This window comes from Dermacentor silvarum, chromosome 1 (assembly GCF_013339745.2).
Source record: "Dermacentor silvarum isolate Dsil-2018 chromosome 1, BIME_Dsil_1.4, whole genome shotgun sequence".
NCBI classification, from domain to species: Eukaryota; Metazoa; Arthropoda; class Arachnida; order Ixodida; family Ixodidae; genus Dermacentor; species Dermacentor silvarum.
In genome coordinates, this window is record NC_051154.1 from 262069948 (window position 1) to 262087924 (window position 17977).

The following is a 17977-nucleotide window of genomic DNA, read 5'->3' on the forward strand; positions in this document are numbered from 1 at the left end:
GTGACCACGTCGCTCTCGGGACTAATGCTCCGCACTGCCAGCTCACAGTGCATTGCGCCTTCAGCTGTTTGCACCGCACGTGTCGCTATTCAAGGTGAACTTTATGTCATCGAGTTTTTCGTGCTGCCGTCATGCTCCCACGACGTTATTCTCGGATGGGACTTCCTTTCACGTCATCGCGCCGTCATAGACTGCTCCCGTGCCGAAGTGGCCCTTACGCCATTGCAAACCTCTCTTTCGGTGGATAATCATCCCGACGCTCACAAACTTGTCGTTGCTGCGGACACAGATATTGCCCCTGAAACGTCGACCATTGTGCCTCTGTCCTGTACGGCCGCCCCTGACGGAACTGTTCTGTTTGATCCATCGGAGGTACTTCTCCGCCGTCGCGGCCTACGACTGCCGTTTGCTGTACTTACGGTTGAATCGGGTGCTACTACTATGTTAGTTTCCAACTGGCTCCCATCCTCTGTTACATTACTTCGTGGAGAATCTTTGGGTCACATTCAAGGTGCCGATCTCCTGCGCTCCCTCGAGTTTCCAGAGGCCCAACCCCATCTTCAACTGAATGCCATGACATCACCTGTTCCCAAACCTTCGGGTCCAGACAGTTTCCACCCTTCTATTGCTGCCGATCTACCGACAACAGAACGCAGCGAACTCCTGGCCCTTCTTCGAGACTTCCGGTCCTCCTTCGATTGCGCCCAACCATCTTTAGGTCGTACAACAAGCGTCACACACCACATTGACACCGGTTCCCATGCGCCCTTACGCCAACGACCATACCGAGTTTCAGCGGCAGAACGGCGTATTATCAATGAACAAGTGGATGATATGCTTACGCGTGGTGTCATTCAGCCATCCCAGAGCCCCTGGTCCTCTCCTGTTGTACTTGTGCGCAAAAAGGATGGCTCTATCAGATTCTGTGTTGACTACCGCCGCCTCAATAAGATAACTCGGAAGGATGTATACCCGTTGCCCCGCATCGATGATGCTCTCGATTGTTTGCAAGGGGCAGAATATTTCTCGTCACTGGATTTGCGCTCGGGTTACTGGCAAGTTCCAATGGCCGACCCTGACCGACCTAAGACGGCGTTTGTCACTACTGACGGACTGTATGAGTTTAACGTGATGCCGTTCGGATTGTGCAACGCCCCAGCTACTTTCGAACGGATGATGGATAACATCCTTCGTGGCTACAAGTGGAATACCTGCCTCTGCTACCTTGACGACATCGTCGTTTTTTCTCGCGATTTTCCAACTCACCTTGTTCGTCTTCGTGCGATTCTCACGTGCCTCACCTCTGCTGGCCTTCAACTTAACATAAAGAAGTGCCACTTTGCTGCACGCCAGTTGACGATACTAGGCCACGTCGTCTGCAAGGAGGGAGTTCTTCCGGACCCCGCGAAGCTCCGTGCCGTAGCCGAATATCCCAAGCCCAATTCCTTGAAAACACTTAGAAGTTTCATTGGGCTGTGCTCGTATTTTCGTCGATTTGTGCGCGACTTTGCTACCATCATCGCGCCTCTTACCAACCTTCTGACCGCCTCTAACGGCCTGTCTGCTTGGTCAACAGAATGCGACGAATCTTTTCGAACGCTACGGCGCTTACTAACGTCGCCACCAATACTCCGTCACTTTGACCCTAATGCGCCTACGGAGATCCATACTGACGCCAGTGGTGTTGGCCTTGGTGCGGTATTGGCTCAAAAAACACCAGGATACCAAGAATACGTCGTTGCCTACGCGAGTCGAACGCTCAAGAAAGCCGAGTGTAACTATTCTGTCACCGAGAAAGAGTGCCTCGCTATAATTTGGGCTTTAGCTAAGTTTCGTCCGTACCTTTATGGCCGCCCTTTCGACGTCGTCACGGACCATCATGCTCTATGCTGGCTCTCGTCGCTGAAAGATCCCTCGGGACGCCTCGGTCGTTGGGCGCTTCGCCTGCAAGATTACGACATCCGTGTTGTGTACCGATCCGGCCGCAAACACTCGGACGCTGATGCACTGTCCCGCTCGCCGCTAGCGTCTGACATGGCTTCTCCGTCAGCCTCTTCGGCTCCCTTGTCGCCTATTGACTTCGCAGACATGTCGTCGGAGCAACGCAAGGATGCGTGGATTTGTCAACTCCTTGACTTTCTCACTGACCCATCCACTTATCCCGCCTCAAGAACTCTGCGTCGCCAAGCCGCCCATTTCACTATTCGCGACGATCTCCTTTATCGCCGGAATTACGCGTCTGATGGCCGGAGGTGGCTTCTAGTGGTACCTCGCCACATGCGCACGGACATATGCGCTGCTTTCCACACTGACCCACAAAGCGCTCACGCCGGCGTTCTCAAGACCTACAATCGCCTGCGGCAGCGATTCTACTGGCGCGGAATGTATGCATTTGTGTGCAAGTACATACGTGCTTGCACTGCCTGTCAGCGGCGCAAGACTCCACCTCAACGCCCGGACGGTACACTTCAGCCTCTCCCTTGCCCTGCCCGTCCATTCGACCGCGTCGGTATCGACTTATACGGCCCGCTTCCCTCGACCACCTCTGGGAATAGGTGGATAATTGTCGGCGTGGACCACCTCACGCGTTACGCCGAGACTGCAGCTTTGCCTACAGCCACAGCAAGAGACGTTGCGTTTTTCATCTTACGCAACTTCGTACTGCGCCACGGTGCTCCCCGTGAGCTTTTAAGCGACAGGGGACGTGTTTTCCTGTCTGATGCTATTGAAGCCTTGCTCGCTCAGTGTAACATCGTTCATCGCATGACAAGTGCATATCATCCGCAAACTAATGGCCTCACTGAGCGATTTAATCGCACTCTGGGGGATATGCTGACGATGTACACGGCATCAGACCAGACAAATTGGGACACCGTCCTTCCATTCATCACATATGCGTACAACACTGCTACGCACGCGACTACAGGATTCTCGCCGTTCTTCCTCTTGTACGGACGTGAGCCATCATGCACGCTGGACACTATGCTTCCCTATACACCTGACTCATCTGAGTTCACTGCAATTTCTGATGTCGCCAAGTACGCCGAAGATTGTCGACAATTGGCCCGTTCCTTGACAACCGAAGACCAAGGTCACCAGAAGCTCAGGCACGACTCCGACCGATCTCTCACTACTTTCGCGACCGGTGCCCTAGTTTGGCTTTGGATTCCTCCGAGTACGCCTGGCCTTTCGTCTAAACTATTGGCCCGATATCATGGGCCCTACCGCATCCTCGCTCGGACATCTCCAGTCAATTATGACGTTGAGCCTTTGACACCGTCTCCAGACTTACGTCGTCGTGGTCGAGAAATCGTTCACGTGAGTCGCCTCAAGCCCTATTATGACCCCTCTATACTGTCAACGCCTTAAGTCGCCAGGATGGCTACGCTACTTCCCGGGGGCCAATGTAATGAAGAAGACAGACAAGACGACGACGAAGCAGTCAGCAAGCAAGCCACAGTGTTAGTGCTAACCACGCGCCCCGAGCTTGCGCTTGCCCGGATTTTGACTGCTGGTCGCCTCGCCGCTTCTTGACGTTCGCCTGACGTTTCTAGAATTCATTGACGTTTACACGTGAATAAATCACGTTGCACAATGTTTACATATGTCTGTGTATATGTCTGGGTGATAGTGACTGAAGGCAATGGGGTTGGGGAAAGTATTGGTTTGTATTAGCCGCCAAGCCACTGATTGCCACTTGTTTAATGAACAATGTGCTGCCGGATATCTAGCCCTGGCTAGTCTGTAATGATCAATGATTTCCCTAAAGGAAATCATTGAAGGAAATCAACCGCGTATGAAGACTCACGACGCCACCTACAAGAAGAACGATGTGGCGTAGTAGCTAAGAGCGTGAGCCAGCGTCTTCATGTTTTGTTTCCCACGCGATGTCATCCTTTTACACAAGGCGCGCATCTGCTCTTGTTTCTCTAACCACGCGATGCCATCCTAGGCCCGCGCGCTGGCGTTGGCCGCTGACGTCCTGCTCCCCCACTTCGCAGCCACTGCTCGAGGCATCGCCCCGCTCCGCGAGAACGCCCACTCAGATAAACGGATCCGGCGGCTTTGAGCTTCCTATGCTTAATGTACGACAATAAAACTGCGAAGTTACAATGAAAAACTTGTAGCGTATGAACGGTACTATATGCTTCTATTGGATGTTGTCAACGTGTAACTGTGATCACAATGAGTGCTACAGTTAAAAAAAAGTTGCCTATGCATAGTTCTTAGTTTAGCTGTTAGTTGTTATTATTTATATATGAACGCTTCAGCGAGGTCTCTTTCATTAAGCAGGTTGGTCGCGGAACCGATGACAGCAAATGAGGCAACCGATGACACCCCAATGCGGAACTAAGTTGATCAGGCGCGAAGGCGCTCGCGCGGACATCGGCGTGCTTGGCAAAAGGGACGTCCCCTCGTTCATTCTACGTCACCGACGGGACGAGTAAGGCACGGCCGGCGCCAGGAGGTCCAAGGTGTTCATGAGAAAAATTAACTACGGCAACTTCGCGACACCACACCTCTACGGAGTACAACTAAGCTTGTGAGCGAGCTACCTTTACTTCTAAATGGCTGATACCACTGGTACTCACGAAAAATAATTTTGAAGAATGCTCGTGGCCATATTTTTTGTGACAGGGCCATCCCCCTATCAGCGAGGGGGCGATACAGAAATCTGAGGGGGGGGTCAGGACATCCAGACATCCCCCCTGGATCCGCGCCTGGTTATGACATGTCCACATATAGAAACACACAGATGGAAACTTTTGCAGAATCTGTATAACTTACACATACCTTTACACCGCGCCTCATTATTGGGAGATGATCCACTAGTGCCATTCACTGACTTGTTCGAGTTTTTAGATGAAGCCGGTTTTTTACATAGAATATAAGGTAACGCAGCTTTTGCTGCATTAACATTTCATTTCTTAATACCTTGTGGCTGGCGCAGCATGGCCTTTGTCGCTTTTGCACCATTAAACCTGAATTAACTAACTATAGATGGCACAACTGATATGCAATGGTCTTTTTTGTATGAATTGCAGTTGTAGAGGCCAGTGAGTGTGCTCAATACACAAAACGAGCATACTCGGGGGTGGCAGTCAAAGGGCTTATGTCAATAGCTTTTTTTGGCTCTCCCAGCCATTTTCGTAGTATGTAGTAGTACGACGCTGGTCAGACTTGGGGGAGGGAAGGTGAGAAAACACGCAAAGGGATAAGGTGCGTGCTCTCAGGCAACTGAGTTGCGAAGAGGGGGCGGGGGGTGAGAGGGGGGGGGGGACTGTCACTCGCTCGTTCATTCGGGCTATTTGCCGACATTGACAATGATCGTCGATTGTTTCTGCATGATTTCTTCTCTGTTCTACTGCTCCAAATTTGAAATTTAGTGCTCCAAAATGGTTTTCTTTTGATATAACCTGGTCCAAACTGATTTATGTGCTCCAAAAATTGTGTGCTCCATATCCTATTTCAGCAGTTGCACCCCTGCTTGGCTGAAGTTGGACACTATACTAACCATCATGCCAGAAGGCGATTGATGTCATTATAATGGGAAAGTCAACTTGGAAGAGCGACCTGAAGACCTTGAAGCATTTGTCCAACTCCAGTCCCAAGACTAGCACCAGTTTCATGATATCAGTCTTCAAGATGTGCCAAAAATTGCATTGGTATTCCGATTAAAATATTCGCAAACTGCTAGGTTTTTGGGAAACTTGGAAACTTAACTGGAACGGCAGTTTATTTGAAATTTTTATGAGATCTCTCAAAAGTAGAACTCGACGGCTGTGATGCAAGTGCTCTACCACCACAACTCCAACCACATTTCGATACCCGGTGGGTTCGATACAAGTACCCATGGCTGTGGTATGGGCACTCCACCACCGCTACACAACCGCATTGCATTGCCTGCAAATTACAACCTTCCTCTCTTGGTTCACAAAATTATTATAATGAGTTGCATTAAAGCTGACATAAAAAAATATGAACTCCCTTTCGTGATTGAAATAAAGATGAAATATACTCACTAAAATGTGCTGGCCTTGTAGTTTACAAATGCCATAAGTGGAGCATGCACAAGAGGCGGTTCCATGGCCGTTGATATGATGGGCTCTAGGGTGCGTCGATGCTTTTCACAGCAGCAGAACATAATTACCTACTGTGCTGATTTCACATGTGATGCAAAACCAAAATGTGGCTTGCAAAATGCACATGCGCACACTACGGCAGAAACAAACTTTAAAATGTATATCCTGAAATCTCAAGAGCATAATCGATTTACAAGTGGATTCTTTTTTTTACTAGTATGTTACAAATGTGAAAAACCCATTTATAGTCTAAATATCTCGGTTAAATGCCGGAAGCAGGACCACCCTGTATGTGGACAAAGTGACTATCTTCTCATGTTTGATAGGGTAAAAACTCTTCTGGTTGTATGAACAGAGAGATGAAGATGCAACATAGTGTGGTGGGTTGCCACGTTTATGCTGCATTCTGGATTTTCATGTTATTTCACTGTATTCAAAACACACTTCATGGTTGCTTGTGACAATACACAGCATGTGTCAAATTAGTGTCAATTTTCTTGAAATCTGACGGCAAGAATATAACTACTTCTATACACTTTCGCAGGCATCAGACTTCATATTGGATTGGAATATTTTATCTGATTGTTACCAAATTAACTTTAGTGTTGAATACAATGTGCAATGTAATGTACGAGGCCGAGGTGCCTCATGAGGATATAGCGTGAAAGCGTATATGCTGCAACAGTAAAAAAAACATGTAATCATGGTCACTGCAAGCACATACCAGAGTCATAGAGGAATTTTATAGTGGCAGAAATAATAGGGACACTACTGGCGAATTTCCGCTGTCGCCATCGCCGTGATGTTCTGTATCAACATGTCATTGTGACCATTGTTGCTCATAGTGCGGCTGAGTGGAGCCGCAGGCACCCCTGATGGCTTTGTGTGCACAGTGTTCTCTCGTGCCTAGTGTTAAAGGTTGCATAATCTCAAGTTGCGGAGATGCGTTGAAGCTAGAGGCAGTACGGTCGTGTCTGCTGCCTTCATCACAAGCATTGCGACAGCAAGTGCCCAGGGTCATCGAGTGAGATCTGTTCATGTTTGCCTGTGCATGCATCACATCATACTATTTAATTTGATTACTAAGCGAATGCTTACTGCAATTTTTGTGGCCGGTAAAACTACGACCCTTACTTCGCATAGTTGTCAATAATTTGCGATCGCAATCACTGCTTTGCCCTTCGGGCCAAACTTCGACTTTTCTTGATTATGCTTGAGCTCGATTAATATTGAACTTGCTGAGCATGCTCAAGACCCTTTAGCGCGTTTGGAGGATCTGTCTGTCCCATCCATTCGTCCATCTCAATTTCATGGCATGTTTCGTAGAAGGTTTCATAATCATTCAATAAATGTATAGTGCACTTTGTTGATGCTAGTGTTGCCAACCAGATGGTTTTCACTGCACTCACCTGGTCATTTCCTATGATCCCGTTCCAAACATATGCTACTATACCACGTCCCATACTCCCTTAGTGCTGCCGTCTTTATTTCCAACCACGTCGTCGCCCGGGATCCTTGAACATCCTTCACCACCAGCACAAGCAGCATGAAAAAAAGGACCGTCATACAACCCAGACAGAGAGCTCTTGGAGCAGCAGCCAGCCGATGCAAGAGCTCCGTGCAAGTGTTCCCCCAGATCCACTTCACATGGGCTTCCCCAGATTGGGGCAGGCGCTGCTGCATAGGCTCCACTCTGCCTTCATCTACACACCAGACGTGCTGGAGCAGCAGTGGCAGTACCGGCCATGCCAGAAGTGACTACGCCCTTTCCTGTCTCCTGACTCCCTTCCGTCTAAGGAACCCAGCCCTTCAACAGCCTCCACGAACCAAGAAGCACCCCAGGAGCCATAGAGGTGCCCTGACTGTGGCGTGGCCACGCTCTAGCGGCCATCGCCATCTTCATCGGCTGCCTTTTATTTATGGCGCACTCAGGTGCATATATGCATGCGCATGTGCTGCGTGGTGCGAGGTTAGAAACACAGAAGAATAAAATATAGCTTCTTCTGCTCCTGCCATCGGCCTGAACGGTTCCTTGTCCTTTCACTTGCCGACTCACGCATTGTTATAGTGGGCCTAACCACAGTCCCTATACACTCGACCAACCACAGCCATCTTTTTCAGGACTGCCAGTGCCATGATTGGCACCAGGACCACCACCCGTGGCTGGTTCTAGTGTCGTCCTCCGAAAAATGGTTTAGGCTGGGACTGGAGCAGCGGATTCCAGCAGGGTTATTCTGGACTCGCTGTTGGGTTTTGTCGAGGACGTGCAGCTCCTACGATGGCTCTAATTACGCCTCCTCCTTCCTCTTCCTATTCCACATAATAGGCCTTCGAGCCATCCCTAAATAATCCCAGAAAATGGTGGCCATCACCTTTCCTGCCGATGCGACAGCCTTCGCCTTCTTCGGAGCAAGTTCTCCGGGTGCAGTCTACTGTTTCGACTGTTCGTTGGTCTCTGGTGTGTACCAGTGGATCCATGTTTCGTCGATGGTCACAAAACGACACAGGAACTCCTTCGGATTACGCTTAAACAGCTTCAAACACTGCTCTGAAGTGGTCTCACGGACGCGCTTGTTGTCTGGAGTGAGAAAACGCGGCACCCATCGCGGCGACAGCTTTCTCATGCCCAAAATTTCATGCAGGATATGACCCACGCAGTCTTTTGAGATGCCTACTGTCTCAGCTATCTCGCGCACCTTCAGTCTGTGGTCTGCCAATGCGGGGTCGTGGATTTTTGCCACGTTATCGGCTGTGGTAGCCATTTGCGGGACCCCTGGGCGAGGCTCATCAAAAACCGACGTGCGACCACGTTTAAACTCGTTGAACCAATTTTTGACGGTTGTCATCGAAGTAGGAGACTCACCGTAGACGGCATCCAGTCGCTCTGATTTTGCTGCGCGATTTCCCTTCCAAAAACCAGAATCGAATCACCGACCGATATTGCTCTTTTTCCATTTTTTTTAACGGACACACGAAAAATCACCTGCTTCCTCTTCCTCAAGAGGCCAAAAACAAAACCGCAAGCCCGATTCGACTGGACCTTTGCATGTGTCCCTCTAAGAGAGCGTACTAAATGTCAGTATATCTCTCATGCGATAGCGTCGCGCTCTCGCGGTGAGGCTAAGTATTTTTCGGACCGCCCTCGTATATAGGATTGTGGGGAGTATTAGTGGTAATACACAGAAAAATTTTCAAGTGTGTTGGTTAATTAATGACGAAATGACAATTACTAAACCTTCGTATTTTGGCCGTGTAGACGCTTTATTAAAACATTCGCAATGTTTCCTTGCCACCCTGAAGGAGCTAAGGTGGTTGCACAGAATGGGTGCCATGTTATGGATTACGTGTACCGAAAACTTTACAAGCGTACTTTACAAACCGTGCAGGAAATTTGCTTGTATTGCTTATATTCTGTGGATATAGGGTGAAGGTTATGGGTGATGTGTACAGGCAATGTTCAAAGTGTTTCATTCAATTACAGCGTAGAATTTAGACTGCCGATCTGAGAACTATTAGCCACGGATATCCAATTTGGTGGATGGGGGAAAATTGAAGACAATATGCATGGTAAGTTAAAAGCGTGTCTGAATTACAGCCTTGGCTGAAAATTTTTAAGCAAAAGTAAGAAGAGCTAGGCAAGTTAGTGAGGTAATATGATGAAACAGCTCTGAAGACGAGTGCAAAAAAAAAAAAAGAAACAGATATTGAGTGCTCGAAAATGTCATACTTTGTGGAAAACAGTCCCAACACGCGAGTCATATGCGGGCAACATTTTAAAGTGTGTGGTTTTTTTTACTAGCAACTGAAATTTGTAATGCGATTGCTCAAAAGAAACAACTTCTCTGGAAATGGGTCCGTGATTCCACAAGGTCGCACCAGTTTGCTGTGTTTTTTTACTTGTGGAAAAATTGACCTGAAGAACTTAGTGAATCGTGATGGTGGAGTAGTTTTCAACCACGTGCAAAATAGACTTAAATTATACGTTTCTCAATATTGTTGCTTCTCTTCCGAGTATAGCATCACTGACGGCTCGCGTTTAATTTTTTACATTTATTAGTAATGAAGACATTGCCGCTTACATACTGAGGTTTATGAGTTATGCATGCGGCTTGTTTTATGCTCCCACGGCAGACATGTGTGCGAACACTTCCTTCCATCAAGCATGTAATTAACTAAAACTTCCTAATTAAGCTTACAACAATTTTGGAACATGTAATGCAAAGCTGAAGCTATATAGTATGCTAATCTTACCCATTTGCTATAGCAAAAGCCTTGCACCCGTTTTGAAAAATGCGCCCTGAAAATATGCAGTGTATTGGATTGGTGTTCTATTTAACATTTATTGGGCATGCATTTTTCGACACACTTGATAACCATTAACTACTGATGCAGCTATAGCATGTCTAAAGTTCTGGCAGTGCCAGGCAAAATGCTAGTTGCTTTGTGAACACCACCTGTGACACACTACACATAATTCCACAGCCTATTTTAATGATTTCTATTGATATGTTCTGTATAGAAATCGACACAACCAGTTAATATTATTCGCAATGAGGTAATCAATGAAAGGCTCACACTAAAAAAAGACATATATATATACAGTAGAACCCCGCTGTTACGTTCCCGGGTGCTGCGATTTCCCGGCTGTTACGTCGATTTCGGCCGGTCCCGGCATAGCTCCCATAGCACCTAATGCATCGGTAACCCCGCTGTTGCGTCGCAACTGTGGGACCATTCCCGCATTGTGCGTTGCTCACTGCCGGCCCGAGCGGCCATGTTGACTTTTCATGTCGCTTGGCTTGGTGGCTTCACTGACGATGGGATTGGCCGCCCAAAGTGCCCGGGGTGACACCTATGACACAGTGTTCGTCGTTGCTTGCTCGTCCACATCCTTTTTGCGCTAGTTTTCCGTAGTAAGTCCAAGTATGCTGTATGTGCAAGTGAAAGCGTGCGAGGGGAGCCGACGACCGCGGCTAAATCTCGCGCGCGCAAGAAAAGCGGGGAGGAAGCTCGCCTTCTTTCGTCGCACTCTAGGCACTGCGGGGAGGGGGAGGGAGGGATAGAGGGCGGAGTTGTACTTTGGCATCAACTGCGTACTGCACGGCGGCATGCGGTCGCGCGGGCTGTATCTTGAAAGCGATCTGCGTTGGGGGCAGAGTCTAGGCAGTGTAGGTGCGTAGGCGGCTCGTAGCTTTGTGCGTGCTGTGTGTTTTCGGCGCTCCGTTTGCGTTTAAGTGGTAGGAAGCACGCAGGTCACATCGCTCACACCAGCGTTTCGACAGCGTGTGCCCGCACTCATCGATTGTGATATGTTCACGTTTGCCTGCGCACGCTGACACCGTGCTTGTTTACAAGTTTATACGGATGATAAAACTACTATCCTTACTTTGTATAGCTGTCTACTAATTTGCTATTGCAATCGATGCTTTGGCTTTTGGGCAAAACTGCGACTTTTTTTCAAATGTCAGAATTAAAATAAAATTGCCAGCAGTTCACCACTACTCTCATTTCGCAATTTTCCCGATTTCTCGGCTCTTGCGTTTCCTGGCTCTTACGTCTTTTTTTACGGTCCCGCGAAAAACGTATCAGCGGGGTTCTACTGTATATACATATATTTATACAGCGTGTTTCAGCAAACACTTACAAAAATTTTTAAAGGTTGCCTGTAGCAGATAGCACAATTCTAGCTCATGAGCTGGTCTACTTGAAGAGGCAGACATTACTTGCACAAAAAATTGAAATGCATAATCGACCTATAAACAAAAATTCTCTAATTAATTTTTAACTAATTACCTTATGGGCCCATATTGCAATTTATAAATTCTAGCCGTGTAGTTCCGGAAGGGGCATCTGCATCAACAGGTGTTAAGTGTGCTGCGACACCATGGACCTGAGCGCACAAAGTTCTGACCCTCCTGCGCCTAGCTGTACATGGCTTAGCGGTGTCCAGGGAAAAGGGGATCGTGAGGGTTGGGCCAATGCTGTATGCGTGGACCTTTATGGCCCCTCGGCAAAGGCAACACACCCGTTTGGCATCTGCTTCATGTAGACAGCACCCCTGGACTGACCCACCTGGGGGAAATGGGTAGTTGCCTTTTCCTGTCTCTCTCTCTCTAATCTTTGTCTTTCTCTGTCACTTTTAATCTTTCCTGTCTTCTCCTCTCTTCTGCATTACTTCTGATTTTCTAGGCAGCGAGGGTTAATCCTGTGTAGTAGCCAACCTAGGTTATGTCACATTCGGTTATAGTGGTAACGTACATACACCTGGCGGTGCAGGACCTTTTCGTTTCACAGTTTCTGCAGTGTCCCCTTTTGGGGCTCCACAGTGGGTGGCTGGCATAACTGCCAAAAACTACACACTCACTTATGGCTGGTTCCTTCCCCCCCTCTACCTGATCGCTCCCTGAAGAGGAGGTGCACCGATGAAACGTTCAACTTCCGAATGAAACCAATAGAAACATTTCCCAATAAATAGCATGTGATACACAGTCAACATGAAACAAAGACTGTCCGTACGATATCCCCATTTGTGGTCGCAAAATGTCTTGCAGAAGCAGTCGGTTCAGTTACAAAGTAACTAGGATGGGAAGTGGTAACATTCTAGAAGTTCGTGATAATCTCCAGTACAACAACCTGTCAAAACTCGCGGTGTTTGGGAATATTCCTCTCTGTGGGCCCACACAGATCAATGAACACTGTGCTCGGCATCATCTCTGATGACGACCTGCTTGAACTTAGTGAAAGTGCGCTGTTAGATAGATGGATGGCAAGAACAAAACATGGTAAAGGTCCAAAGAATTAAGATAAGGCGCAACAATAAGGAAATCCCAACCAAACATAATCACTACCTTTGGTACAGGCAACCTCCCCGAGTCAATTGAAACCGGATATTGTAAGCTGTGTGTACGACCCGTACATCCCAAATCCTCGCCGATGCTTTCAGTGTCAGCGTTTTGGGTATGGGTCGTAAAGCTGCCGTGGGCGATCTACCTGTGCAAAATGTGCATCCAACGACCATTCCTCAGAAGTGTGCACTTCCGCAATCCACTGTGCCAACTGTGACAGACCACTCCACCTATTCACAAACACGCCCATCTTGGAAGAAAGAGAAAGAGATAATAGAACTCAAAGTCAAAATAAACATCTCCTTTCCAGAAGTGCGCAAGCGTTTTTCTGCTTTCAATCAGTCAAATCCGTCCTACTCTGATGCGGCTTGCCGGGGGTCTGCCGGTCCCAGGGCCACTGCCTGTGCAGACGTTTATAGATATACGTTGCGTGCATCCACCACCTCTGAAGATATACCGTATTTATTCGAATATAAGGCGAGGTTTTTTTCCGAAAACCGCGGCCTCAAAGTCTACCCCCGCCTTATATTCGAGGTAAACATCAATCATTGCTTCACAGTCGGGAAAGGCACACTAATATTTTCTTTGCATGAAAATGTAAATAATTCTGAATATTTAACATTATAACGCTATTACATGTTTGTGCTGCAATCAAATGGGTCATCGTCAGTGAGAACGGGGGAAAAAAAGAAAACGATCTGACGCCAGTTGCCTTCGCAAAGGCAACGGCCGAGAATGTCGTGGGCTCCGAGATCAGCAACGGCGCGTCGCGGGAAGTCGTAAAAAGTCAAAAACAGCCAGCGAAAATCCAGTATGTTTTAATCCACAAGCCGAGTTGAAAACCGCAGCCAGCTATTCGGCCACTTTTCCATCTGCGTTTGCACGCGCTTGTCTTTTGTGTTCCCTCGCTGGTGTAGCGGCAGCCTCCCGTGACCTTTGTTAAGAGTGTACGCTACCTTCGTTCGGCGTGGCATTTGACTGGATAACCTACGGGAACCTTTCCGTTGCGACTAGTGATCATGGCAAGTCGTCGTTGACATTACGATGCGGCATTCAAGAGAAACGTGATATGTGGTATCACGGCTGAATTTCGCGAACTTCAAAGGTGGGAATTTAAATCAAGTTTCTGGCGGGATCTCTCGCCTTATATTAGTGTGCAAACTTTTTTCCTTTTTTGCGGTCCTTCAACTCCCCCCTCGCCTTATAATCGTGACCGCCTTATATTCGAATAAATACGGTACTTTGCGTGTTGGGTGCATCCACCGCCTCTGAAGACACAATGGACACACCCAACACTCTTTTGGTGTCTCAGACACCAAAGGAACGGTGTAGCTACGTGGAGTGCATGGGGAAAAAAGAAAAATCCCATATCACGGGGCCTGGAAAGGCCTCGTGAGCCAACTCAATCTAACTCTCTTGACACACAGCAATAAATTCTCCCAATATGCCTACACAAATAATACACTGGAATGTCAGAGGTCTACTCCACAATTTGGACGACATAAAGGAACACGAGTTTAACTCAAGGGTGCTGTGGGTGCAAGAGGGGGCACACCGATAACTGTACACACACAAACTTTCTGCAGCAATATGCCATTTACCGCAAAGACCGCAATGACGCTCTCGGCTCATCGGGCGGTGTCGCCATAATAGTTCATAAGGGTGCTGCCTGCCAGCATTTACAGCTGCAAATGCCCCTTGAGGCAGTTGCAGTCAACCAGTGTTTTTTTGTAAGCTGTTGCCAATTACTTCTTTATACATTCCACCCAGCTATCAACTTTCCAGATCAGAATTTGAAAGCTATTTATTGCACAACTTCCGGAGCCCTACATTGTCGTTTGAGACCTAAATGCACACAATACCTTGTGGCGCGACTCTCGATGCGACTCTAGACAGCGCCTGATAGAAAATTTCCTCTTACGTACAGCTGCATGTTTACTAAATAAAGAACCAACCTTTTACAGTGTCGCAAACAAAACATTTTCATACATAGATTTAAGCATTGCAGCAAGAACAGTTGTGCCGTACTTGGAATGGAAGGTGGCAAGAATCCATGTGGGAGTGGCCATTTTCCAATTATCTTAAAATTAACAAAACAGGATGAATGCTCACCACATGGGCCCCAGTAAACAGTCGACTCAGCGGACTAGCAGTGATACAGAGAGCTGACATATTTGACCTGGAATGACATGCGTAAGGTGGAAAGAAGAGGACATGGTTGGTGCCCTGGGAGACGACAAAGAAGATGATTGCGCTGGACCTCGACCCCCAATCCGCCGCAGAGCTCCATGACCTCCTCGAGTCCTTCGCTGACATTCTTGACCTGAACGATCGCTCTTTGGGTCAAACTACGGTTGTGAAGCATCGTATAAATACCGGCGATGCGGCACCTGTTCGCCGACGCCCATACCGGGTGTCGCCCTCTGAGTGACAAGTTATCCAGAGCAAAGTTGACAAAATGCTTGCCAAAGGGATTATTGAATACTCTTCCAGTCCGTGGGCTTCCCCTGTTGTGCTCGTCAAAAAGAAGGACAACAGCTGGCGATTCTGCGTGGACTATCGTCATCTAAACCAGATCACCAAGAAAGATGTCTACCCCGGACCTCCACCAATAATGTTACGGGAAGGAAGAAGCGTACTGGTTTTACAGATGGGTTTTAATGGCTGCGCAGAGAAGCGAAAAACCCATCTGTAAAACCAGTACGCTTCTTCCTTCCCGTAACATTATGCTTAGTATTGACGATGCAGTTGCATCTTTAACAGCATTTATTGCCAATGCAGCGTCGATATGTATCCCTCAAACAAATGGATCGCCTTCTAAACCACCACGTGTTCCCTGGTGGAACGATGAATGTAGGGAAATGCGAAAGAAACAAAATAAGACTTGGGATCACCTCCGTGACTCTCCGACTACATAGAACCTTATCAGCTTTAAGAAAAAGTCTGAAGCTAGAAGAACGTGCTGCCATGCTCAAAGGGATAGCTAGCAAAAATACTTCTCCGCTCCAGGAAGTGACAGAATATACTTTATAAAATGATCAAACACATACACCCTGGCGGGAAATATCAAGCGCCGACCAATCATTAAAAACAAAAAGATGTTTCGGCCCTGCTATGGGAGCCTTGTTCACAATGAAGGAAACTTGAAGGTTGTTTATACACGCCTCTTGATGTGACGTAAGCATCGGGTGTATATCAGGGACATATTGCTTGAGTTGCGATTAGCGTGTGTGTTGTCGTTTGGATATGAAGGGATTCCAGGCAACGCCTTGCCGTCTTGTTCTTTTCTTTTCCAATTATCTTCACGATATCCCAGTCGATGCCATGGCTCATGATCACTGCGTGCTCAGCCAGCGCATTTGTTGCCATGTGCTTGTTTTTGACATCATAGTTGTGCTGTTTTAGTCTTTTTCCAAAATCTCCCATTTCATCGATGTTCACGTGTTCACAATCAGCGCAAGGAATCCTGTACACAACCCTGAAACCCACAGAACATTACTGTCACTCCTTAACTCCATGTTCTCTGCCAGCTACATTCCGTCTGCCTGGAAAGAAGCAATCGTAATTTCTATTCTCAAAGAGGGCAAGGACCCTTTCTTGGCCAGTAGTTATAGGCCTATAGCTCTGACAAGTTTATATGCAGTCTTTGAGAAAATGATTAACCGCTGCCTCATCCATTTTCATGAAAGCAACAAAATACTCGATCCCTTACGGTGCGGTTTCAGGGAAGGTAGATCTACAGCAGATCACCTTATCCACATCGAGACAAATATCCATGATGCCTTCGTGCACAAACAGTTTTTCTTGTCAGGATTTTAGTTAAGGAGAAGGCATACGACACAACTTGGCGTTTTGGAATTCTCCGTGACCTGGCTTGAATGGGAGTCCGAGGCAACTTACTAAACGGGATTCAATGCTGCCTCTTTTATTGCACGTTCCGTTTTAGAGTTGGTAACGTCCTGACTCGATAATTTACACAGGAGGTTGGTATACCACAAGGTGGTGTGCGGAGGTGTACTTTATTTTCTTGTCAAAATGAACTCATTCCAAACTGTTAAACCACGCTTAATGTTTTATTTTGTATATGTGGATGACATCCAAATGGGTTACAAATCATGTAATCTTAGTATCTGCGAGCGACAAGTACAGCTTGGCTTAAATAAATTGTCTAAGTGGGTGGACGAGAATGGTTTCAAACTAAACCCCCCAAAAAGTATGTGTGTCCTCTTCTCCAACAAGAGATGTGTACTACCAGACCCCGCTATAAGCATTCATGGAGAACGACTATCTGTGACCTCCGAACATAAATTCTTAGGTATTATCTTAATAAACTAACCTTTATCTCCCATCTGCTGTATCTTAAAGCGAAGTGCCTCATGACTATGAACCTGTTGAAGCTCTTGTCACGCACATACTGGGGAAGTGACAGGAGATGCCTCATAAGCTTGTATAAAAGTCTAATACAATTATGCCTTGACTACGGAGCCATAGAGCTATAATTTAGCTATGCCTAGTGCTTTGAAAATGTTAGATCCACTTGGGTGGATAGGATCTTCATGTCCTTGCTACAGGTGCCTTCAGGACAAGTCCTGTACAAAGCCTGTATGTTGAATGTAATGAATGGTCTCTACGCTTCTAAAATACATGTTTGAGCATCTCCTATGCCTTGAAAGTGAAATCAGACGTAGATCATCGTGCCACTCGGCTGTTTGCGATTTGTCCATGGCCAGGCTGTTCCGTAACCGCCCAGCCACTAGACCTCCCGTGTTTCTCCGGCTGAAAACACTGCCAGAAGAAACCTTTTCCTTTTCCCTTTTTCTCCCTTTTCTAGAGAATGTCCTGATGGTTCCTACTCGACTTCCACCGCCTTGGGAGTTGCAGACTATCCAGTGTGACGTCTCTTTTCTAGAAATATCAAAACGAGCACCTTAAACACACAAACACGCACATTTTGTTGAACTTCAGGATAAGTATTCTTGTGCCAAATTTTATACAGATGCTTCAAAGTCTACACAGTTCTGGGACCATCGTTTTTAATTTCTGGTATGT